General features: G+C 38.2%; 3 long non-coding RNA genes across 3 annotated transcripts; 1 reads left to right on the top strand and 2 right to left on the bottom strand.

Moving 5' to 3' along the window:
* Positions 1–819: 819 nt before the first annotated feature.
* LOC125262005 lies at positions 820–1642 on the bottom strand. The gene is made up of 2 exons (XR_007183490.1): positions 1308–1642; positions 820–1221 (listed from the first exon to the last, which is right to left on the bottom strand). It is a non-coding gene; the product is annotated as an uncharacterized LOC125262005 (long non-coding RNA).
* Positions 1643–16934: 15292 nt separating this feature from the next.
* On the bottom strand, positions 16935–17545 carry LOC125262006. The gene is made up of 2 exons (XR_007183491.1): positions 17408–17545; positions 16935–17321 (listed from the first exon to the last, which is right to left on the bottom strand). It is a non-coding gene; the product is annotated as an uncharacterized LOC125262006 (long non-coding RNA).
* A 1850-nt stretch (positions 17546–19395) lies between these two features.
* LOC125262003 lies at positions 19396–21073 on the top strand. Its single transcript, XR_007183488.1, has 4 exons — positions 19396–19558; positions 19632–19706; positions 19789–19852; positions 19932–21073. It is a non-coding gene; the product is annotated as an uncharacterized LOC125262003 (long non-coding RNA).
* Positions 21074–26555: the final 5482 nt, after the last annotated feature.

Here is a 26555-nt window from a genome sequence, read left to right as displayed (position 1 = left end):
TTTGTTTCAGGGTTTTATTTTAGCTCCTCCTCTCCTTCTCTCGCTCATAGCAGACTAACGGTTGGAGGGGCGTGGTTTAAGCGTTACAAATCAAAGCCGTCACACTGACGTCATCAGAGAAGGAACGCCATTCCAGACCGGAAGTAACTTTTCAGATTTTGATTAAAGATTACCACAACAAACCACGTTTTTTTCTTTGTGTTAACTTGCACGGATTAATTGTTCACCACAGGACTAGTAATATGTGCTAACAAAGTAAATGGGGTCAATATTTATTTCACGCCGACTTTAAGCGCGTGTGGCAGTTTGAATTCTTGGTGAAATACCCATTTAAATAATTATTGTCCATGATGTGATGGAAAAATTACTAATAAAAGAGCATGAGACTACATCTTGGGTGCAGAAAGCATTTATATCCCAATACAAAAAGCAAAAATAGTATTGTAACAACCACCCGAATAAGAGGGTATTAAAAGTATTAAAGTATAGTGTAGGAGTTCATAAAGAATGTTTTATACATAATAAAAAGTAGACAGTAAAAGTACACATAAACTAAGGCCTGGTACTAGAGCACAAATGACATTTGGAACAAACATGCACACAAATAACTGCAACAGAGAGCATTTCTATAGAATCTGGAATTATTATTGAAATAAATGTGTGACTACAATTGTTACAGAGACTCTGACAGGAGGATGTTAGTGAACCAAAACACAAGACGCAAGTGAATGTAGTGATCATGAAATGATATCAGAGTTATGGCAAGAATAGAAGTCTGAACTTAATCTCACTGATTCTTGAGAGAAGAGACAAAACATGTTTGAGATGTTAGTTTTTATTATTTCATAACACATTATTATAAACTGATATATTTGTAGACAAAGGTCTCAGCTAATGAACAGGTTTTTCTGAAAATGTTTTCTTCTAAAAATGTACTTCAGAACTTAATTTGTGTCAACTCCGTCAGACACATTAAAAAGATGCTATTTTAATTTGATCATCAACAACAGTGTAAAATACACATGACAAATATACAGCAGTAGTAGTAAAGTGAGATCTGTGTGTCTCTGAGAGAAATAGAAACAATAAAGCCTTACAAATAAGAGTTTTACAAATCTGACACTGAAAGAGAAGCTCAAATAATCATCAGTATTTATTATGACAAAAACACACTTGAAGAATCTTTAAAGTTCAGCGTTCTGCTTTAGATTTAAGCACTTCCTGAAAAAGATGAACATGTAAAGCCATAAATGAATCAATCTCACCAATATTAATATATGCTGAATCAGTCATCATCAATCATGTACCTGATGTGTGAATATGTGCTTGATCTCCTTCAGCTCTTCTGGATCTGATGTGATAAAGCACAAGAATGACAGTAGCCACGCCCACCAGAGCAGAGAGGACCAATCGGATCACAGCTTCAGTAGGACCACAACAGTGGACTGAGGAATAAAAACATCAAAGTGAGATCAGCTCAGTCAATAAACGCTAATATCATCAGCGCTGCCGTACCTGAACATGTGTGACAGAGTTGAGTGATGTTCAGATGTTGAGTCTGGTGGCTGATGGGATTGTTCAGCACACAGCTGTAGGTGTTTTTATCCTGATATTCCACCTCCAGAGGTAGAGAGAGACTGATGCTGAGATCAGACGCACTGATGCTGGACAATGAACTGCTTCCTTTGTACCAGGAGAGAGTCACATGACTCACATTCACCACTGAACACACCAATGAACATGATGATGATGATGATGAAGAACATTGTGAAGAGTTACTGCTGATGACAGGAACAGGCAGACGAGCTGAAAACATGAGAGAATAAAGAGAAATGAGGATGAATGAAGAGATTCAAGAAACATCCAGAGGAACCAAGATGATCAAAAGTAGAGCATTTATAACTATTGAATAGAAAGTTAAATATAAACCTGCTGTTCATGTGAAAGTAAGAGAATTAGTCATTTGAACTCATTAGTCATGATAAGATACTTCTTTAGATCTAGCTGTAATAAATAAAACACGTGAAACTGATATTTAACTCACCGTAGACAATGAGACGAATAGAAGAAAAATAACTTCTGAAAGTCCATAGTTGATAAACTCCAGCGTGTTTCATTGTGGTGTTTGTGATGGTCAGAGATCCAGTTTGATTGTCCAGCTTCAGTCTGTCTCTGAATCTCCCATCAAGATCATCATCATATACAGTGAAGCTGTCGACCGTTACATTGATTTCAGCTATTACAGTGCTTTCAAACCACCACTGAATCATAATACTTTCTTGCTTTATTTCAGTAAGATCAGAGTATAGAGTGACTGAATCTCCCTCCGTCACTGACACTGAAACAGGGTTTGTCACAGATAAACAAATTATAATGGTTTATTAAATTAAATAGTTTAACATTTAAATTTGAAATAAACAATATCATAAAACAGCAAAAAGAAATAAAATGATGTATGAATTCATTTTAACTTTGTCATTAAAAAAAAATTTAACTCACCAATAACAGCAAGATAGAAACTATACCACTTAGAGTTGATCTTTAGGTGATATTCTCCAGTGTGTTTCATTGTGATGTTTGTGATGGTCAGAGATCCAGTTTGATTGTCCAGCTTCAGTCTGTCTCTGAATATCCCATCAAGAACATCATCATTTACAGTGAATCTGTCGGCCGTTACATTGATTTCAGCTATTAAAGTGTATTCAAACCTCCACTGAATCACATCATCATCCTTCATTTCAGTAAGATCAGAGTTTAGAGTGACTGAATCTCCCTCCTTCACTGACACTGAATCATCAAACACACACATGGAGAACAAACACAAAAAGGGTTCAACACAGATTAAAACACTGATTTATGAAAGTAAATAGCTGGAAATTTATAAAATGAATGTCATCATTAAACAACAGCAGCAAAATTTAGTTTGGATTAATAATTGAATCTTTGTGATGATTAAAATATAAAATGTGAAAGTAATATTTAACTCACCAATAACAAGAAGATAGAAATTGTACCGCTTAGAGTTGATCTGTAATCTATAATCTCCAGCGTGTTTCATTGTGATGTTTGTGATGGTCAGAGATCCAGTTTGATTGTCCAGCTTCAGTCTGTCTCTGAATCTCTCATCAAGATCATCATCATTTACAGTGAATTTTGTCGGCCGTTACATTGATTTCAGCTATTAAAGTGTTTCTAAACCTCCACTGAATCACATCATCATCCTTCATTTCAGTAAGATCAGAGTTTAGAGTGACTGAATCTCCCTCCTTCACTCTCTTCACCAAACACTCCTGAAGAACAGAGTTTTTCACAGATTAAAGCTTTAAATCACTTGATGTTGGTTTGATGAATCTTCACTGAAATACGTTTAATCATGTAAATGTGACGTGAATAATATTCTGCAGCAGCACAAAGACAAAAGATGATGAATGAAAAGAGAAGTAGATTTATATATGGATCAATAACTAAAAAAGACACTTTAATGTTTAATGTCACACTAAAACTAATGCTGTTGAGTATCTGAGCTTCATATTTATATTATTTTATTTAATCAATCCATAATAACTGAGTTTAGAGCTGAATTCAAACTTGATCTGACAGTAAAATAGGCTAATAGGCATATTATCAAAATAAACGAAGATTATCATAGAATGGTCAGCTGAAGTAAGCACCTTATGAACTGGGAATAAATACAAACTGCACAAAACTACACATGTACATATTTATTTGTATTATGATTTTTTTGCGGGTGGGACGTCCCCACCACTTTCTGCTTAACGCTGCTGCGGCCGGAGACTCTATTCGTTCCGGTGAAATCACAAAAGCGCAGACACATAATAAAGCCACCTTTGAAATACAAGTGCCAAAACAAGCTCTTTTTCTCAGTTTATTAATGGTCAAATACACTCATCAATGTCACAATGCCCATCTCGGTGAGTATTAAAGTAAACACAGTTCAGGAAGAATGTGTCCGTGCGTTCGTCATGTCTTAAAGGGACAGTAGCCGAATAAACGTGCCGCTCTCTCTGTTGTTAATGTTAATCAAACAACAAAAGACAAAGAAAACATCACTTACTGCTCTTGAATGATTAACTTCTGTAACTTTAATTGATTAATCTGTATTTACTTTTTTCAGTGAAGATTATCCAATGTTATTTTACATTTTGATTACTTAGACAAAAAAACATTTCTAGGAATTACAACAAAAGCACTACAGTATATGCGTTCCTCCATCATTTTGACTTTGCATTGCGGCTCTATTTCAAAAATGTCAAAAAACGGATTTTCAACTCTTTTGAATTCGACTGATTCGACTCTGGCTCTGTAATTTCAGAATGAGCATAGCCTCGTTTCAGATGTGATGAGTCCGAAGATTATTCCAGTTTTGAATAATTATTCTGTCACAGACATTTTTAATGGACGTGTTTTATTCCTGATAACTATTCCTTCTCTACATATTTTTCCATCAGTTTTTATCTGCATTTTAATTCATTGAATAAAGAGTATTCACCCCAGTGAGTACGGGTTACATTTATTCACATTTTGTCATCATTTGTGTTCTACTGAAGAAACAAAGTCACCTACATCTTGGATGCGCTGGGGGTAAGCAGATAAACATCACATTTTCATTTTTGGGTGAACTATCCCTTTAAGGATTTTCAGTACATTTAGCATAGATGGGCTATAGCAAGTTATTGACAACATTATTTCTATTATACTATAATTTTTTGAACATATCTACACAGGTTCTGTCTCGCGCACAGACGCGCGTGCGAGCCTCTGAAAGCATTTGGCTGCAGAAAGACGCGTTCGGCGTGTGCACTGCGCTCTAGTGGACTTTTGTTTTCAAGCACTCAGTTCACTCTCGCATAAGCTGTTTTCAGCACACACTGTTCGTGCCATCACAACAATTGAGCTGCACGTGGACGTCCGCAAACCCTCCTAATGATGAAAATTTCGTGATGCGGACGGTGCGCAGATGCCCGAAGTATACTTTGGGGCCCCAATCCGCCCAGGCCCATATGTACGTGTATACCCAGACGCTACGCCACTGACTTTGTTTCTTTATTCAATTTCTTACCTGATTACTACTGTTAGACCTACCTGAAAAAAGAAAGCAGTCTATTTAATTTATATCTTTATTCTATTGTATTTATTTGTGCTATTGTTAGTAATTTGTTAATTTGTTCTTATTTTAATACTGTTTACTTCTTTTTTTAAATTCAGTTTACCATTTGAAATCAAGCTTCTTTGTGCTGTGTGTAACAAAATTACCTAATTGTAAAAACAAATACTCTGAGTTAGCAAATATCTGAGATAATTGTAATGGTAACTGAACGTATATATATGAAAAAAGCTTAAAAGTTTTATCATATAAAGCATAAAATGTCATATAAATCTCTTCAGAAGAAACTTTTGATTGCCTAGACTTTCAATAGATGGACAAAAAAATATATATATTAAAAATATCTATATGAGAGTATATACATTGTTTTTTCCCCCCATGGTATTGAAAATGGTATCGAATATCGGTTCTTTTCAAGATATCTTATTGAAGTTAGAAATTGCAGTACCATGACAACACCACAGCCTATATATTTACTCCACGAACTAACTCTACAAACATGGAAAAGAGGGATAGATGGACCTCTCAACCTTACGCTGAGGAGAAAATCCAGCGCAACTTTGAGCAGACCAAGCAAAACATGATTATTGCTTCAAACAATGGTATAAAGCTATTCAAAATATCATTCAATGTAAATTGTGATAATCTTAATTAACAATCGCAATTTCAAGGGAATAATTGACAGTTATTTGTCATAATCGTGCATCCCTAAACTGAAGCCATAAAAACACATTTAAAACTCACCATCCAGACGCCACAAACAGAGCAAAACTAACTTGAGAAACATTTTCTTCATCGGTTCACTGAAAAGCCCACGATAGTAACTCTTAAAATGTCTGAAAACCCTCAGATTGATCTGAAACACACTGAACTGTGATATTTATCTGGTTGTGTGTGAATCCTCCCCATCCTCAGTTTCCGCTCACACGTTCATCTGCTTTAACATCACGAAAATCAACAAACTTCTGCTGATCTTACATTTTCAAATGAATTCTGGGCCTGAATGAAACTAACAGCAGAAGAGTGAAATATTGGACTAGATATCTGAATCTACTGGTGTGTTATTTAGTGCTGTGATCTGTCAATCATATTTGACCTGTGACTCTTATTTGACTGTTGATGGATTCACTTTATTTCAGTGTAAAGATGTTTTGTGTGGAGTGAAGATTGTGATCTTATTAGCAGGAGAGATAATGAAGTAATGCTTCAGCCACAAACTGCTGACACGAGCATCAACCACAAACATCCAACAGAAGCTGTTTATCCACCGACTGATCAAACCAGACACACTGATGTTTGAACAGATAAAATAAAAAGGAAAAACCACTGCAGAGTCCATTTTGACTCAAAAGCCAGTAAATCACATGTATAATGTTTGCCTGTGTTGAGTTACTAGATCCAGGAAGTGTGCCCATATTAGCCGGTTCTGTCGACACTGCAGAATTGAACTGTTTCAGGTTGAACTTCCTCAGCTGGTGAAGGAAGTACAGTCTCTGCTGGGACTTTTTCAGCTGGAGTCTATGTGTAACTCCCACTTCAGGTCCTGAGAGATGGTGGAGCCCAGGAACCTGAATGACTCCACTGCTGCCTCAGTGCTGTCCATGATGAAGAGTGGGAATAATGCTGGAGTGTTTCTCCTGAAGTCCACTATCATCTCCACTGTTTTGAGTGTGTTCAGCTCCAGGTTGTTATGACTGCACCAGACGGCCAGCTCTTTAACCTCCTGTCTGTAAGCAGACTCGTCCTGCAATGTCCTTCAGGTAGGCCAGCACCAGTCTGATGGGCGGCTCTAGCTCTCGCTCTGGCTGATGTGAGCGCGATCTCTTCAGCCCTTTATGATGTCATTCAGAGCCATACTCGAAAAACTTTCCTAAACTTTTATGAACCATAAAGGAGTGTATTTGGGTTTTTTTTTGTGTCTTCTTTTTTTAACTTTGGCCATTTTTAGCATGAGAATCCAACTCTTTAACTGTGTTAATAAGTCAGAATACATGAAATGAAGCTCTAGCGCAAGTTCTGCCGGGAAGACTCAAATGTTACGTCACTTATTAATTCAGATCTAACCAATCATTATCTAACACTTGGAGTATAAATGATAGGTACTTACACTTGTCTGAGTTCGCAGATGCTGATGCAAACTTTCATTTCTTTTGTTTTCGAATTTCGTCTCAGCAATATCATCAAAGGGTTAGTCACGGCTGCAATCTTCATCATCCTCGCCTCTTCACTACGGATTAGACATTTCATCTCAGTGATAGTATTTTCATCGTGTTATGCACATTGGTGTCTATTGGGCGAAGAATCGTCTTCTGCTCTCTTTTCACTTTCATAATCAGTATTATGCAAGCGCACGCATTTGTTAGTCAGAGCGCTCGTTAAACGTTGCTTGTAGTGCTTGTTCGTATTGCATAGCCTTTAGCACGTTGTAATGATCATCCACATATTTCAAGTACCATTCGTTTAGGACATAACAAAGAATGGCATACCATATCCGGATATCGTTGCAAGACTTGGAAAACCCCATTGCGGTTTAAACCTTAAAGCAACACACCCACATCATTACATTGTAATGTAGTCTAGATCTTTCTAACGAGACATTGTATTATATATCGAGACATTGTATTATCGAATATTGCAATTCGTCATAAAATCATCAGTTTACTCAAATAATTATTTGGAATTTAATAGTAATTCTAGAACGATTGGGCTGATGTATGGCATGTAAGCATCTTGGGACATGTGGTCTCCACCTTAACGGTCGGTGCAAAAGAATAGGGATAGGACTCCGGAAGAATTATGTTCATGGATGTAATATTAACGTTATTGTAGTATGAAGCAGAGCAGGACCGAATGTTGTGGGAACTGAACGAGGCCGCTGGAGCGATTGCGCAACAAACGCCTCACGAGCAGCGGGACTTTTATTATGACAGAGTCGCCGGCGCTGCTTCCGCTTTTCCGGTCATGAGTATGAGGTAACATAGCTCCGTTTATTATAATTTTAGTGTGTTCAAAATGATGTTATAACATTACTGTGTGCGTTCACTCGGCGGCTGCTGAGTCATTCTACGAAACGGGTGCATTTGGGTCCGCAACGTTTGATCAGATGCATAAGGCACAAAAAATGTCCCAAAGTCTGTTTCCAAAGCTTAAGGTCATTAATTCAAGTGTTCTTTTCAACATGATATATGATAAAATGCTTTTTTTTGAAGATTAGCATACTATTTTAATTAATTTTCATTATTATATAGCCAATTTCACATGTCCGTGTTAACCAACATGACATTTGCATCTAAAATATCACCAAATAAGTCATATATTTTTTTCAAACATATACTATTTTCAGGATTATATATGTGTCCCTGTTTACACAATATATACTTATTCACAATAAATCTTATTTTTTTTGTAAATATTTTATGATTTGTGCGTGTCCCTCAGTTTGACTTACCACCCCGTCACACTAACTTGTTTTATCTATAAATAATGCTCTGTTCCTTTAAATGACATCACAAAGCCTAAGTGACATCATTTGAGCCTTATAGCCACCAAGAACAAAAGAAGGCAACTATGTAAAATTTTTTTACATTGTTTATTTGTTGCTTTTTCATGTTAGGCAGGGCCCGTCAAGCTTAACCTTACCACCCCGTCACGCAAAATAGATAGGGAAAACTGTTTTTTTATTCATTTTTTCACATTATTAATACAAAGAAAATTAAATTTCAGATTGAATGCATGTATGCTAGGTGAGAAACTTGACCACATGGGAGATTTGCGGACATTTTGTGATGAAATTTACCACCCCGTCACGTTTTTGTGACGGGGTGGTATGTGACGGGGTGGTAAATTTCATCCCAAAATGTCCCTCGATAAAAATAACTTTCTTGGGGGTAAAACTTTTTCTTTTTGGCAAGGTTCCCGTGGTAAAATGTGCATTCCAAGGGCTAAATAGCATGTTTTTTGGGCTCACTTCAACCCGTGGACATGAAAAACAACCCGCAGCAACAGTCTAAAAGTAGCCTAGCCCAATTTTGCGGGAAAAACGCAGACTTGGCAACACTGTTTGGTTCATTAATTCACTCATTCACTCACTCACTATATCACTATCACACTTTTTACTCAATTTGAATGTCTCCCCTCCCCCAGTTTTTAAAGTTTAAAACCAGCAGATCATATAGAGATACACTTTGTCCATACCACCCCGTTTTGGAGGATTAACATATCTTTCAAGTTGTATGTTTGTTTAAAAAAAGTTTGCTCTTAATGAAAATTTTGAAAAGTGCAAAGTGGAAATGGCACCCGTTTCGTAGAATGACTCATCTATAGACAAAAAACAATTGATGATAAATAGCTCAACATGATTAGTCATTGTTTAAATCTAATATCCTTGATTTTGGGGAGTACTATGCCTCAGAGAAAAACACTATTTTTGTCAAGTGGCTAACATAGCATAATCAGATGCAGCTTTATTTTTATTAACAGTAATACAGCATTTTCTCCATCATACAATACGTTTTAAAATGAATTTATCATGCATAAATTTATCATTTATCAACACGAAACATCCAGCAATGATATTCAATAAAATCGATCTAAGTTATCTTACTGCAGTGTGTAACAAGTGTCTCATAGTGTCATCCTCATCTATTTCATCTATCTCATCTATCTGGTCTAACCACTCGGATACTCGCTATGCTGCCGTCCACCCACTGTGGAAGAAATCTTACGTCATTAATTACTGTATCCTGTGATCCATCTCTGACTGATTTACATACACGCAATGTGTGCGCGTTTCATCTCGCATTTGCCTTGTTTAACTGTCGTTCTCTCACGGATAAGGCCACTGCGCTTTCCGCGTTACTAATGGAAAAAAACCTTGACTTCCTGCGGCTCACTGAAACAAGGCAAGTTCCTAACGACTATTTCCACCTAAATCTCCTCACCCCGTCTGGACACACCTGGCCAAACCTTAACATCTAGAGGTGATGGTCTGGCTGCTGTCTACCGCAGCAATATCCCACTTAACACAATTGATCTTCATGTGACAAACTTTTGAATATCTAGTTCTCAAAATATCTGGTACTTCTCCATAGCTTGTAATTCTCCTGTATCGTCCACCCAAATCAGTGTCTAATTTTTTCAGTGAACTGCATGAACTGTTATACACATTGATAGTGATTGTGCAGATTCCCGTGAACTCATATCAGTGTTTGAAAGTTTCAATCTCGTACAGCATGTTGATTTTCCTACACACTCAAAAGGTCATACACTGGATTTAGTCTGTACTGCTGGTTTACGTAATGTTTGGCTCTCCAATTGGACTTTCTGATCACCTCTTCATTGAACTAAACTGTGTAATGCCTCTTCCCCGCCTCAGGGTGAAATCCACCATAACCTAACCACAACTCTATCAATTAATTACTGTTTTCTGAATCTGTACAAACACATCTGTCCAATATTACTGTACACACTAGCGCCCCTGAAATCCTTGCCAAATATAATGCCTTCATTTCCAATGCCCTTGATATACACGCTCCTCTTAAATGTAGACTTGTATCTTCTACACATACATCTCCCTGGTTTACTCCTGCACTTCACAAACTGAAAACTACTAGTCACCGCTTTGAACGCCTTCACAGGAAAACTGGTTTGAATGTGCATTTTATTGCCTACAAGGAACAAATACAGTTATACAAATCCGCTCTAAATACTGAACGCTCCAGCTACTACTCATTACTAATGCATCCTCTCGTCCTAAAACACTGTTTTCTGTGGTCAATAAACTCACCAACCCTCCTGCACCTGTCATGAGTAATTCTTACACATTCTTACACTTCTTCCAAAATAAAATAAATCACATGTATGATCTCTTTTCATCTACTAACTCCTCTCACCCCTTGCATGACTTCCCCTCTGATTTGGTACTTTCACTGACTTTAACCCTCCAACCCCTGCTTTTATCTCTGAGCTAATCAAGAAATCAAATGCATCTTTCTGTCGTCTTGATCCTGCTCCTACTGCTTTACTTGAAAACTGTCATCTCACTGCCTATTTCACTTCTCATTTCTCAACTACTCAGTGCTGGTATTGTTCCTCTGGAATTAAAAACTGCAGTTGTCACACCTGTCTTAAAGAAACCTGGTCTGACATGGTCAATTACAGACCAATCTCGAATCTGTTTCTTTCAAAGCTGCTTGAAAAAGTTGTTGCTGCTCAACTTCAATGGTATTTGTCATCTCACAACCTCTACGAATGTTTTCAATCCGGCTTTCGCACTCATCACAGCACTGAGACAGCACTTCTCAAGGTTGTCAACGACCTCCTTATGGCCACTGACTCATTAGCATTTTAATTCTGTTAGATCTTTCCTCTGCTTTTGACAATCTCTCATAGTATTCTCATTTCACGACTCTTTGCTCTTGGTATTTCTGGTACTGCTCTATCCTGGTTCATTTCTTACCTGTCTGAACGTCAGCATTACATGTCTATTCACCAAGCCAAGTCTGCTCCTGTTTCTCACGGTGTTCCCCAGGGATCTGTTCTTGGGCCTTTACTGTTCATCATCTACATGCTCCCATTAGGTAACATTATCCGTCATCATGGCTTCAACTTCCACTGCTATGCAGACGACACCCAACTCTATATTAGTTTTCAACACAATTCTCCTTTTCTCATCAACTCCATATCTGCTTGTATTAATGATATTAATGCTTGGATGACCAGTAACTTTCTCAAACTCAACACAGATAAAACAGATCTACTAATTGATGGTTCACTGAAATCTGTATCTCGTTTCTGTCTTGACAGTGTTAGCGTCGCAGGAGTCTTGGTTCAACCTTCCACCTCCGTTAAAACCCTGGGTATAATCTTTGACTCATCACTCTCCTTCCGTCCACACATCTCTTCACTCACTAAGTCTGCCTTCTTTCACCTCCGTAATATTGCACGTTTACGTCCCTTCTTACATACCAATGATGAGACACTGGTCTGAGTATGCAGAAAGGCGCTATATAAAATAAACTTATTATTATTTATTATCATTAGAAATGAATGGTTTTCCTTGTTTCAGTTCAGAAGTAGATATTGGGTTTAATGTTACACTCATATGACATTCTTCAAAAATATCATTCATTTCTGTGGAGCTGGACATTTTAATAAGGATCAAATGAATGAGTTCAGCTTTGAGAATGAAACCAGCCTGTTTGTTCCTCAGTATCTTCATGTTTCACTCTGAATGTTTCTTCATGTCTGTGGTGTTTGTTAAATAAACACTCTGAAAAATAATTGTATGAACTGCCGTGTAGCCTCTTTATTTCTAAAGCTCTCTAATTTAACGTGCTTAGCTTCTCTAATACTCTTTTATTATCTACCCCTGTAACGTTGGCTATCCTCCACTTGTATATTTTGTACTACTGCCATCTAGAGGACAATAACAGGAACAACAACTAATGTCTTCAGTCTACAGTATAATAAAAACCATTTTTATAATAGTGTGAGGCTATTTACAACAGTGTATCAGTTTTTCTGTGTGTTTGAATAATAAGATGAGAATAGTTACAGAAAGAGAAATAAATCTAAACTATCTCTGGGTGCGTCTAATAGCTCCCTAGTTCAATCAGCGCACTGGTAAGGGAATACAGAGTGAAAGTTATGGCTTTAATACTGATAAGCAAAGCTCTTTTCTGTTTTAGATGTGTTATGTTTGTTTTTCGCGGCATTCACGCTGAAAACCAATGGGCTGCCACTCACTCTTTTTGCCACTCAGTGGGCGTAACCGCAGTCGTAACGGTTGTTATGACAGCGTGAATGCCGCGAAAAACACACAAAACGCTTCCAAAACGGGAAAGAGCTTTGCGACTGACTGTACAAATAGCTTTGACACAAAACCTGAGGTATATATTTAAAAACTGCTGAAAGCTACAGAAAAAAGAAGCAAATGAATTGCTGTAATTCACAGAAATAGCTGGATTCAGAGAAACATGGATTTGCAGTTATCATTTTGTGTCAAACTGTTGGATTTTGAGGTAAAATCGCACATCTGGCCCCCCGCAAAGCACGAGATGGGGCCCCTCCCACCAGCAGTGACGTCATGTATGAAAATTTGTCATGCATGCACCTGTTGCTGTCTGTACCCCATATGCAGTTATCATTGTATTGATGCTTCCAATGTTATTATTAACATTTATATAATGTAATTTTTATATGTAGGCATGTAGGCTATATGTAAGTTTTTTTTTTTTTTTTTTTTTTTAGTTGAACTAAAATCCCGGCAGGAATAATATTTTATAAACTTGCAGCCAAAGATGCTTCTGCTCCAGTTTAAAAATAGCAGGTTTCTTCAAGATTCCTTTAGAAGAAAATCGTTTTTATTAATATTAAACTTCTTAATTAGTTCAATAAATTTTAGTGTTAAACCGTTTTTTTTTTTTTTTTTTTTTTGCAGAAACATAAATTAAAATAGCCTGTTAGTTTAGTCAAAAACCTAAACGGAAAACGAAAATAAATTTAGTTAATTAAATAAAATGCCTTTAATAATGAACAATCGAATAAAAATTTGAAAATAAAACATTTAGCTATATAAGGAATTTTTATATACATTTTTTAATATAATTGTTTCTACTCCAATTTGTTGGTTAAATATAAACATTTAAATGATGGCGGCATACTTAACATAGCCTACATTAACGAATTCAACAACAGGTTAAGTAAAAATATGAATACGCAGTGCTGTATCTTAAATGCTAGGGGTGCGTTTCCCAAAGCGAACTTTAGGGTTATTTCTAGCTAACTATCCAGTTTATGGTCATTGAATGGCTTTTCTGAGGTAAATGTGGCGTTATTCTTTTATGCAGTTGAAACACTGATCGATCGATTGCTCAATAGTTTAAGACGCAATAGTTTGATACGCAATACATTTCGGGAAATTGTTCTGTATCTTTCAGCATTCTTTCTGCTGTTCATTCATGTTTAGTTGCTGCTGTAATAGTAGTAAAGAGGAAGATATTATTAGTTCAGCTTGATCCGTACTATGTCTGAGCTGAGCCTGCCCTGAGGCGCTATGGAAAAAATTGTTTTCCGTCACTGAACAATAAAAAAGTTAACTGCAAATTTATCTCTCAATTCTGACTTTTTCCCTCCTCAGAACTGCATGAAATAAAGTTGCAAATGCGTGCATAAATTATTGTGAGATATAAACTTGCAGTTCTGAGAGAAAAGCCAGTCTTTTACCCCTCAGAATTCGACTATATATCTTTCAATTCAAAAAAGTCAGAATTGTGAGATTAAAAATTGCAATTAACTTGAATTAAATTGTCCTTCAATTATTTTCGACAGAATTTAAAACTCGAGAAAGACTTTGTTTCATATTAAAGCAGAGTTTATTGTTATTATTGGATGGGTGTGCTAAAAATTTGTGTAGTTTTTTTTTCACGCATCAACAGGAAAAAAAAAGACTGAAAGATTGATCTTTAAAATACATAGCTATAGGCTATCAATAGCCTAATAATAATAAAAAAAAGAAAATCGACATATTTGTGGTTTATCCACGATGTTCACGAATTAGAACAGTCAAAACGTAAAGGAGAAGCTACAAACCTCGCTATTTCGGTCAATGATTTCAGCCCTCCAAAACTATTTCGATCGAAAACAAAAATTGCTTTCGGCCGCAAATTTTCAGTAATTTCATTCGGTGCATCAAAAGATATATGATAAACTAAATTCATGTATTTACAGTAAAATAATTAACTCTAGACTTATTGGCTAGGCTACATTTCGAGAAGATCTTCAGATTCCGGTAGCTGACCATTAGCAGAGCTGGCAATAGGATAAATATGTTTGTGCAAAATATAATAATAATAATAATAACAATAATAATAATGTCTCAGCAAAGACCAAACATGTTTATTTGTCTCAGTTCACGGCACATGTCGGCTAATACAGCGCGTCAAGGCTTGCTGTTGTCTTGGCTACCTTACAAACGGGCGATGGAAACAACGGTCAATTTTCCCCCTTTTGTGGTAATTTAGCACTATTTTCTATGGTCTTCTGCTTGCATTTTTGCTTTATTTTCATCTTCATAGTCAATTGAGTTCAGTTCTTAAAAAAGCAAAGGTTAGGCTATAGGCTATAGTAAATAGGTGAATCTGCGACGGGGCCCATCATAGGGTGGGGGCTGCGAGGGTGTCCCGTACGCCCATGGGTAAAATCATACCGTATATATTTTATTGTTATATATTGTGTTGACAACTGATCAGTTAAATATTTACCATCTTATATTCTGCATAATTTGGTGTTTTTAAATAAACACTTACAAAAAGTTTTAGGGCTGGACAATATGAAGATATATATAACATTGATATAAGTGCTTACTCGGATTTAAACCTACCTATATTGTAGTTATATAAAATATTCACAGGCAGATTTGCTTTATATATCCCCGGCGTCGAAATCAGGCACATATATAAATGTCAGGAAACACGATTCCTAGCTGCATGTCAATGTCCATGGATTAGGTTTATTTGACAAGCTGTAAGAAGCACATTCGAGTCCAATCTTTAGTGTAATCGTTAGTTTTACTCGCGTTTTCGCAGTTTCCTCTATTAAATCCAGTCATGCAGCAGGTTCTTTTGCCACTCAGTCCAGCTGAAGGGAGCGCGTTCCGGCGGGAAAGTGACGTCGATGCTTACTCTCTATTTAGGACGAATTGACGTTCGCAAAGACCCGCCCCCTTTAGTTACTGTTGCTATGTCCGACAAGCCATACGGATGTCTCGCCACACATCATGTTCTCACGCAGTGAAAAATACATCGCGGAGCAAAGAGGACACTGACAAGACAGAGCAGGTTAAAATAAAGGTTTTGTCATTTTTAAAGAAATGTAAATAATAAAAACCGTTTTGTTTCAGGGTTTTATTTTAGCGCTCCTCCTCTCCTTCTCTCGCTCATAGCAGACTAACGGTTGGAGGGGCGTGGTTTAAGTGTTACAACCCAAACCATCACACTGACGTCATCAGAGAAGGAACGCCATTCCAGACCGGAAGTAACTTTTCAGATTTTGATTAAAGATTACCAAACAGTTTTTTTTCTTCTGTGTATTAACTTGCATGGATTAATTGGCCACAAGACTAGTAATATGTGCTAACAAAGTAAATAGGGTCAATACTGATTTCATGCCGACTTTAAGCGTGTGGCAGTTTGAATTCTTGGTGAAATACCCATTTAAATAATTGTTGTCCATGATGTGATGGAAAAATTACTAATAAAAGAGCATGAGACTACATCTTGTGTGCAGAAAGCATTTATATCCCAATATAAAATGCAAAAATAGTATTGTAACAACCACCCGAATAAAAGGGCATTAAAAGTATTAAAGTATAGTGTAGGAGTTCATAAAGAATGTTTTATACATCATAAAAAGTAGAAGTACGTCGAGTATTTGGGGTCTGTTGGACCCGCATTTGAACTTTCCTTCATTAAAAACATGGTTCCTCTCATGAGATTTTGTCACACTTTAGAAATCTGAAAATCAGGAAATTTCCACACAGAAACTAAGGCCTGGTACTAGAGCACAAATGACATTAGGAACAAACATGCACACAAATAACTGCAACAGAGAGCATTTCTATAGAATCTGGAAGTTATTATTGAAATAAATGTGTGACTACAATTGTTACAGAGACTCTGACAGGAGGATGTTAGTGAACCAAAACACAAGACGCAAGTGAATGTAGTGATCATGAAATGATATCAGAGTTATGGCAAGAATAAAGTCTGAACTTAATCTCACTGATTCTTGAGAGAAGAGACAAAACATGTTTGAGATGTTAGTTTTTATTATTTCATAACACATTATTATAAACTGATATATTTGTAGACAAAGGTCTCAGCTAATGAACAGGTTTTTCTGAAAATGTTTTCTTCTAAAAATGTACGTCTGTACTCCGTCAGACACATTAAAAAGATGCTATTTTAATTTGATCATCAACAACAGTGTAAAATACACATGACAAATATACAGCAGTAGTAGTAAAGTGAGATCTGTGTGTCTCTGAGAGAAATATAAACAATAAAGCCTTACAAATAAGAGTTTTACAAATCTGACACTGAAAGAGAAGCTCAAATAATCATCAGTATTTATTATGACAAAAACACACTTGAAGAATCTTTAAAGTTCAGCGTTCAGCTTCAGATTTAAGCACTTCCTGAAAAAGATGAACATGTAAAGCCATAAATGAATCAATCTCACCAATATTAATATATGCTGAATCAGTCATCATCAATCATGTACCTGATGTGTGAATATGTGCTTGATCTCCTTCAGCTCTTCTGGATCTGATGTGATAAAGCACAAGAATGACAGTAGCCACGCCCACCAGAGCAGAGAGGACCAATCGGATCACAGCTTCAGTAGGACCACAACAGTGGACTGAGGAATAAAAACATCAAAGTGAGATCAGCTCAGTCAATAAACGCTAATATCATCAGCGCTGCCGTACCTGAACATGTGTGACAGAGTTGAGTGATGTTCAGATGTTGAGTCTGGTGGCTGATGGGATTGTTCAGCACACAGCTGTAGGTGTTTTTATCCTGATATTCCACCTCCAGAGGTAGAGAGAGACTGATGCTGAGATCAGACGCACTGATGCTGGACAATGAACTGTTTCCTTTGTACCAGGAGAGAGTCACATGACTCACATTCACCACTGAACACACCAATGAACATGATGATGATGATGATGAAGAACATTGTGAAGAGTTACTGCTGATGACAGGAACAGGCAGACGAGCTGAAAACATGAGAGAATAAAGAGAAATGAGGATGAATGAAGAGATTCAAGAAACATCCAGAGGAACCAAGATGATCAAAAGTAGAGCATTTAAAACTATTGAATAGAAAGTTAAATATAAACCTGCTGTTCATGTGAAAGTAAGAGAATTAGTCATTTGAACTCATTAGTCATGATAAGATACTTCTTTAGATCTAGCTGTAATAAATAAAACACGTGAAACTGATATTTAACTCACCGTAGACAATGAGATAAATAATAAGAAATAACGCCACAATTGTCAACAGGTGGATGTTAACTAAATTGAGGATATAATATGTATATTCTCCAGCGTGTTTCATTGTGATGTTTGTGATGGTCAGAGATCCAGTTTGATTGTCCAGCTTCACTCTGTCTCTGAATCTCCCATCAAGAACATCATCATTTACAGTGAATCTGTCGGATCCAGTTTAATTGATTTACAGCTATTGCAGTCTCTTTCCAAACCGTCCACCATAATCCATGATCACCATCCTTTCCATTCCAGTAAGATCAGGAGTTTAGAGTGACTGAATCTCCCTCCGTCACTGACACTGAAACAAGGGTTTGTCACAGATAAACAAATTATAATGGTTTATTAAATTAAATAGTTTAAACATTTAAATTTGAAATAAACAATATCATAAAACAGCAAAAAGAAACAAAATGATGTATCAATTCTAATTTCAAGCTTTATCATTAAAACAGGTGAAAACGTTTTTTGAACTCACCAAGTGACAGCGAGATAGAAATTGATCACTCTTATTGTTGGTCAGTAGTTCATAAACTCCAATATGTTTCATTGTGGATGTTTGTGATGGTCAGAGATCCAGTTTGATTGTCCAGCTTCAGTCTGTCTCTGAATCTCCCATCAAGGAACATCATCATTATACAGTGAAGCTGTCGGCCGTTACATTGATTGACAGCTATTAACAGTGCTTACATAATCTCCAAACCACCATTGAATCACATCATCATCCTTCATTTCAGTAAGATCAGAGTTTAAAGTGACTGAATCTCCCTCCTTCACTCTCTTCATTTCACCAAACACTCCTGAAGAACAGAGTTTTTCACAGATTAAAGCTTTAAAACTCACTTGATGTTGGTTTGATAATCTTCACTGAAATACGTTTAATCATGTAAATGTGACGTGAATAATATTCTGCAGCAGCACAAAGACAAAAGATGATGAATGAAAAGAGAAATAGATTTATATATGGATCAATAACTAAAAAAGACACTTTAATGTTTAATGTCACACTAAAACTAATGCTGTTGAGTATCTGAGCTTCATATTTATAATTATTTTATTTAATCAATCCATAATAACTGAGTTTAGAGCTGAATTCAAACTTGATGTGACAGTAAAATAGGCTAATAAGCATATTATCAAAATAAACGAAGATTATCATAGAATGGTCAGCTGAAGTAAGCACCTTATGAACTGGGAATAAATACAAACTGCACAAAACTACACATGTACATATTTATTTGTGTAACAGGATTAGGTGATTGACAGCAGTGTTTGCCTATCAGTGAATAGTACCTCCTATTTAAAGGCCGATTGGCTGTTACCTGGGATGCGTCACGTCCGTTTTCCCCCTTTGTTTTGGCTGTGTTGACGGTGGCTGTGGGTAAGTGTGCTGTGTTTTAATACGGTGACTTAGAAATTGTTGGCGTGCATAATCTAAAACTGTGTTTATTTAGAGTGCAGTTTTTATGGTCCGGTGCTGCTTTCCTTTTTGTGCTGCTTAGTGGGTTTGATGACTGTTTGCCTCTCAGGTATGCAATGTTAATAGCTCGTTGCGTGGTTAGTATAAAGTGAGTATAGTATATTTAACATACTTGTACCCCATGATGGTAGCGGTGGGTATGACTGTAACAAGCCCGTGCCTATGAAGCATTTTGTTCGGCGTGATATCCTGATGGTAAGTGTTTTAAAGGCAATTTATATCTGGGTAAGCATAATATTATTCTTTTTTTAACACCTCCTTTTGTTCGATGTAGGATTCTCCCTCTCGTTCTATGCTGTGATTTGTTTGCTGCCGTGATCGTTTTATGCCGTGATTGTTTGCTGCCGTGAGCTCTTGCTGCTGTCTTCGCGCTGTTAAAAGAGCGGCTGTCCATACAGCCGCGCCGACGAAGTCATCAACGTTTATTAAAGGGGACTGCTGGTTTGATTCTATTACGTGCCTTTCTAGTGCCCTGCTTCATGTTTTGGTTTATTTCATTATTAGTTACCATGGTTAAATCATTTAACCTTTTTCTTTTTCTTTAAGTTTGTGGATATTTGTTTGATTGTATTGCTTTGATTTTTCTTTTTTTGTGAAACTATAATCTGTCGACATGTGCATGTTTAATCTATGAATGCAATTCAAATCGTATGGTGATTTACTGTATAGAAGTTGGTGTTTGTAACAATTTCAGGTGATTAACTATCTGATTTTCTGGTTACATTGTTGCTTCTCCTCACTTCTGTTGGTTGATACCACTTATGTGAGGAGTTGCTGCATTGATGTTCATATTGCCATTTCTGTCCAGTTTATTTTCAAAGTTATTTATTTTCTTTTTGATTTATTGCAGGAGCTGGGGTCCCACGGGTGGTTTGCTCTCCCTCCTTGTGGTGGTGGTTCTCCTTCATCGTGTGCGGTGTACACCTTGAGTGTTTGATAGTGTGATTAGAGTGCACGGGTGTGTGTGCGCGTGGAAGTGTGCTCTTGTGAAACCAAACTCTGCATTGATCCCAGCCGTTGGGAGCCTCAGCCCCTGCTGGTATTACTGTTTTTGTTTTACATATACATACACATATACAAATACATACTACCTCAAGTTGGTTTTGTTATCTTTTTCTCTTTTTGTAATTTGTGTTCTTGTGTTTGAAGTGGGGTTTCATGTATTTTTCTGTGATTCATTGTTTTGTATTTTAATTAACTTTTGTATTAATAAACATTTTGTATTTTTTTTATACTTGCGTCTCTGGCCTAATTTTGAGGGAACCGAACCTGTGTGCTCTATTATCCAATTTGATTGGTTTGAGTATTTTCCCTGGGGTTAATCCTTAGGGTGGCGTAGTCTGACTTTATTTCTGGTGAACAAAACCTTGGGCTTGTGTCTCAAAATTACACCGCCCCGCCACATTCTGGCGTAGTCGGCAGGGTTCCCTCTTGTGTAGTACAGAGACGTGGGTTTTGTTTGTATATTTGCTTTTTCTTTTTTTTCTTTTCTTTCTCTTTTGGTAGGAACCAGACAACAGCAGTCCCTCTTTGCGTGTGCAGTTGCAGATATGGAGGACGAATTGCGTGAGTTAAGAGATTTGGTAGCTCAACTGAAAGCTGATAATGAAAGGCTGCGGCAAGAGCCGGTGTCTGTTGCGCAGCCAGGTCCATCTAATGTTACTATTTCTGTGGCTGAAAATCCCCCACTTATTGGTGCTGGTGCATCGACAGCGGAGCGGTTTGTTTTCATTCCTCGGGATCGCAAGTGTCCAAAGTTTAGCGGTCGGTCGGGCATTGGCATCAATGAGTGGGTGGAGGAGGCTCAGGCCTGTATGCGGCTTCGCCATCTTTCTACAGCTGATCAGGCATTTTTCTTGTTTGATCATCTGGAAGGAGAGGCGAGGGAAGAAATTCGTTATCGATCAAGGAACGAGAGGGAGGATCCAGATCAGATTACTCAGGTATTGCGTGAATTGTACGGTTGTACAAAGTCTTATGTAGCACTTCAGGAGTCGTTCTTTTCCAGAAGACAACAGGATGGGGAGACACTGGTGGAGTTCTCCCTGGCCCTGATGAGTCTTCTGGAAAAGGTTAAAAGTCACTCACCTCATAGCATGCCTAACGGCGAAATGTTATTAAGAGATCAGTTTGTTGAGTATGTTGGTGATTGTGCTCTTCGGCGTGAACTTAAGCAATTGGTGCGTCGTCAACCCACTGCCACATTGTTTGACATTCGCAGCGAAGCTCTTCGTTGGGAAAGAGAGGGCATGCCTGGGGGGGTACGTGGTCGGAGCCAGTCTGTTCCATCCGCTTATGGCATCCAATATGGGGTACAGGGACATCAGCATGTTAATAGTAGTAGTGGTTCAGCAACGTCAGAAATGAGTGAACTACGGGACATGCTCAGAAAGCAGCAACAACAATTAAATCAGTTAACCCAAAGTATGGCGCAGCTTCAAAATTTTCAGTCACGTTCGCGACCATTTAAGGCTAACTTAATTTGCAGAAGGTGTCAGCAACCTGGCCATTTTGCCAGAGATTGCGATGGGGAGCGGAGATCTGCTTCACCATCAGCCCGTGTGAATTCTGCCGTAATGAGGGGTGGACAGTCATCTGAGCAGCCGTCGGAAAACTAGTTCCCACCGAGTTGCAGGGCCACAATTTGGTTGGGAAAAGGATAGGCTCCAAAACTGTAACTGATTTTGATTTTATGTCACGCCTTATGTCTACTTGTCCACAGCTTATTGTATCTATGGGTGGGGCTCAGATACCTTGCCTGGTGGACACTGGTTCTATGGTGTCCACCATTACTGAGAGTTGGTTTGTGACAAATTTTGGGTCGTGGGGTCAGGAACAGCTTAGATTGTGTCATTGGTTACAACTTCGAGCTGCAAACGGCCTTTCAATTCCTTATGTTGGTTATTAGATGTGGAACTCTGTGGGCGAGTAATTTCAGGCTGCGGCATACTGGTGGTCAGAGATCCTCCCGGTGGTGTGTGTGCAGAAGTTCCTGGGGTGTTAGGTATGAACATCCTGAGCCGCTGCTATCGGGAGCTCTTTGGCCAGCATGGCATAGCTCTCTTTGACTTACCAGTGGTATCACAGGCCCCTAATTTTGTTTTTCAGGCCTTACAGCATTGCCACCAGGTTGACGTTCAGCCAGTTTCAGATGGCGGAGGGCGAGTTAGAGTGCGGGGACATCGGGCGTGGCGCATCTCGGGTGGCACCATGAAATTGGTTACTGCAACCTGTTCAGTGCAATATTCGAGTGGTACAGTACTGTTTGAACCACCAGTTTCTGGTCTACCGGCAGGTTTGCTAGCCTCTCCTGCTCTCTTAAGGGTGGACGGTGGTACAGTTTATGTGCCAGTAGTTAATCTGGCTACTGTAGATGTGGTATTGTACGCTAGCACTGTTATTGGCACTGTGAATAAAGTTGATGTGATTAGTTTGCCCCCGGAGGTCGCAGAAGTTAAGACCGTTACAGCTAAGGTGAGTACACAGTTTGTGCAGGTTTCCCCTACTGTGCAAGAACAGATAGCCATGTTAGACTTATCTGTGTTGTCAGAAGAAGAACAGGGTAAGGTCAGGGCACTACTGGAGAAGTATGTGCCTGTGTTCTCTGCAAACGATGCGGATTTGGGGTGCACAAATTTGATATCCCATGAGATCCCCTTGTTGGATGACATCCCTGTTAGGCAGCGGTTCAGGCGTATTCCCCCATCTGAGTATGAGGTGGTCAAGGCACATATCAATCAATTGTTGGAAACTCAGGTAATTAGAGAGAGCTGCAGTCCCTATGCGTCACCCATTGTTCTGGTCAAAAAGAAGGACGGTAGTCTGCGCATGTGCGTGGACTACCGTCGCTTAAATTCAAAGACTAGGAAGGATGCGTTCCCTCTACCCCGTATAGAGGAGACTCTGGACTCGCTGGCTGGGGCCCGTTGGTTTTCTACCATGGACCTGGCCAGCGGGTACAATCAGGTACCTGTAGCTGAGGGGGACAAATTTAAAACTGCTTTCTGCACCCCGTTTGGCCTCTTTGAGTGGAATAGGATGCCCTTTGGGCTGTGCAATGCCCCAAGCACCTTCCAACGATTGATGGAACGGTTGTTTGGGGATCAGCAGTGCCAGTCCCTCCTCCTTTATCTTGATGATATTGTTGTCTTTTCCTCCTCGGTAGATCAACATCTTGCCCGGATGGAGGTAGACCTGAGCCGCTTGCAAAGTGAAGGGTTGAAGGCCAAATTATCGAAGTGTGCTTTTTTCAAAAGGGAAGTGCATTATTTGGGGCATGTCATCTCTTCAGATGGAGTTTCCACTGATCCAGGGAAGGTGGAGGCGGTTGCACAATGGCGTTGTCCCACCAGTGTTGCGGAGTTGCGCTCATTTTTGGGATTTCCTAGCTACTAACGACGGTTTGTGGAGGGGTTTGCCAAGTTGGCTGCCCCTTTACTACATTACAGAAAGGAATATATACACTTGCAAAATATAGTTTTAATATTTAAAAAAGCTGAAAATGTTCTCACAAATTAAGAAAAGTAATGTTTAAAAGCTCTAATGATCTTTCTGCTAAATAAAAAGTACCATGATAATGTGTTTGGGTGTACTATTATAATCTTTGAAGTATAATCCATGGTGAATGAATATGTTAATCATTCAATAGCGTATTGAATGGCAGCATCTGTACTACTCAGAGCTCGTTAGAAGGTAAGGGTTAATCCGTTTGCTGTGGCATATTGCGTGGATCTGAGAGTGTGCCGGCGGTCCACGCGTTCACACACTTTGGTGAGGCGGTGACACTCCTTGAGTCATTTGCGCTCCGGTCTCAGAAGTGACAGCTGATGCCCGCTCATGGACCACTGCATGAACACCACAGAATCTGTCCACGATACACCTGATCACCGACATATCTTCGGCGTGTTCCCTAACCATTACAAACGAGCGTCCGTTTCTGCCTCTCTCCGCATAACGCATTACTCTTAGTTATTTGCCATGCCAAGCTGGAGGAGAAACCTGACTTTTTGCCTGCAGAGAATGCACGACGAAGGTAAGTGAATTGATTTCACACTTATGAATCGAGTTTCGTGCGTACTTGCTCATCGGTTCTAATGCGCATATAAAGCTACGGCGTGCGTAATAGACATTAGCTCTGTGAATTCTGTGTCTGCTGCTCTGCAACCCACGTGTTAATGAAGTGGCATGTGTTTTCCCTTGCTTTGTATCTATAATGATGCCTTCAGTTGTTTCAAGCAAATTGTGTAGTGCCCCAGGACATAGCCTTGAGGTTCTCCTCTATAAATGTTGGGTGATTCCTATTGTGCAGCACTTTTCCATGTCTTTATATATTGGATAAATCACAATAAAATGAACATGGTGTGAATTTTAAATAATTGTTATTAAATATACGAGATGCAACTTTTAACATGAAAAACTGGCACTTTATTATGAAGTATTAAATGGAAATATTTCAAACAAATCATATTATATTTGCAGAATATTATTTTTATTTGGTAATTAGTTTATACTTTATAATACCTTTATAATATAGTTTATAATATAAATAATTTATAATTTATACACACCTGGTGAAAATAAACAAGTTATAATCAATAAAGTTGAAGCATCCAGTCTTGACCAGAACATGTTTCTAAAGTCTTGTATACTTGTTTTTAAATAAATGCTGCTTTAAATTACAACACAGGAATTTATTTTTAATTACAAATTACAGAGTTGCCAAGTATTGCATAACAGGAATGATCCCCTTAGTACATAGCCTTGAGGTATTCCTGAGCTCCTAACAATAATAATGTCAAAGGCAAAATGAGTTGTGCCCCAGAACATAGCCTTGAGGCACTCATCAGCATCTTGATCAGCGATGTTCAAAATAATATTGAACTGAATGTTCATTGACCAGGGGAGAGATTTTGAGTCACTTAACCTGACTCAACTCTCTCTATCTCGTGCATTTAGAAGATGACATGAATTGTGCATGCAGAGAGGTTATAATGTCAGAGATGTTGTGTGAAGCCATTGCATTGCAGATGCTTTTAATATTAAAGTTGGTCACAATCAGTAAATGACATAAGTTAATTAGCACTAAACTCAGTTGGTCACCGCTGGCCAAAATGTTGTTGAAACACTCAGAAGAACAAGGAGAAAATTGCATTTTTATTCTGTTTTTCTATCTCTCATTCAGGAGCTAATCCTCTTATCAGAATTTGAATTCCAAGACTCGAGATCCCATTAATCATAAGAACCAAGTTAAATTAGAATAGCGAGGATGAATTTGCAGTATATGATGACAAAGTATGTGTGTGTGTGCATTTGGAGGAAGTTGTAGCACTGATAGAGCATTGCCTGATCATATCTGGTACTGGCTGCAGCAGTATATCTGGACAGAATCCCGCGTCTAGCTCCAGCAGAATTGATCGTAGCTGCATGACTGCTCAAGACCTTGAACTGAGTTCTGCACCAGGTTTTTGTCCATTTGCTTTTTAAATTCTGATCAATTGTGATGAACCTTCCTGTTCCTGGTTTGTGTGTGTGTGTTTCATCAATGGGGCCCTGTATGCCATGGCATTTCAAATGGCACTTCAGAAATATTTCCTCTGCTTTGGTCAGATGAGGTCAGAGAGCAGAATGCTCATTTGCCCTCTGCTATAGAGCCGTCATCTTCCTCCTATTTTTAAAACACTCTGCAATCACATGTATGTTAAATATCAAAGGGTTGTGCCCTGTTGCTGAAGTCCAATCATAGCAAACATTGTTTGACAACCCACAGAAAGATTGTCTCAACCTCTTGAAGTCAATGGAATGGTTCTTGGAATGGTTGTTTTGAAAATGTGATCATGAGGGCAGTCATAAGGTTATATATACAGTGCCTTCCACAAATATGGGCACCCTTAGTAAATAT

The sequence above is a fragment of the Megalobrama amblycephala genome, unplaced genomic scaffold, assembly GCF_018812025.1.
Source record: "Megalobrama amblycephala isolate DHTTF-2021 unplaced genomic scaffold, ASM1881202v1 scaffold550, whole genome shotgun sequence".
In the NCBI taxonomy this organism is placed as follows: Eukaryota; Metazoa; Chordata; class Actinopteri; order Cypriniformes; family Xenocyprididae; genus Megalobrama; species Megalobrama amblycephala.
The sequence above is the reverse complement of the archived record's forward strand: the minus strand, read 5'-3'. Positions and strand labels throughout refer to the sequence as shown.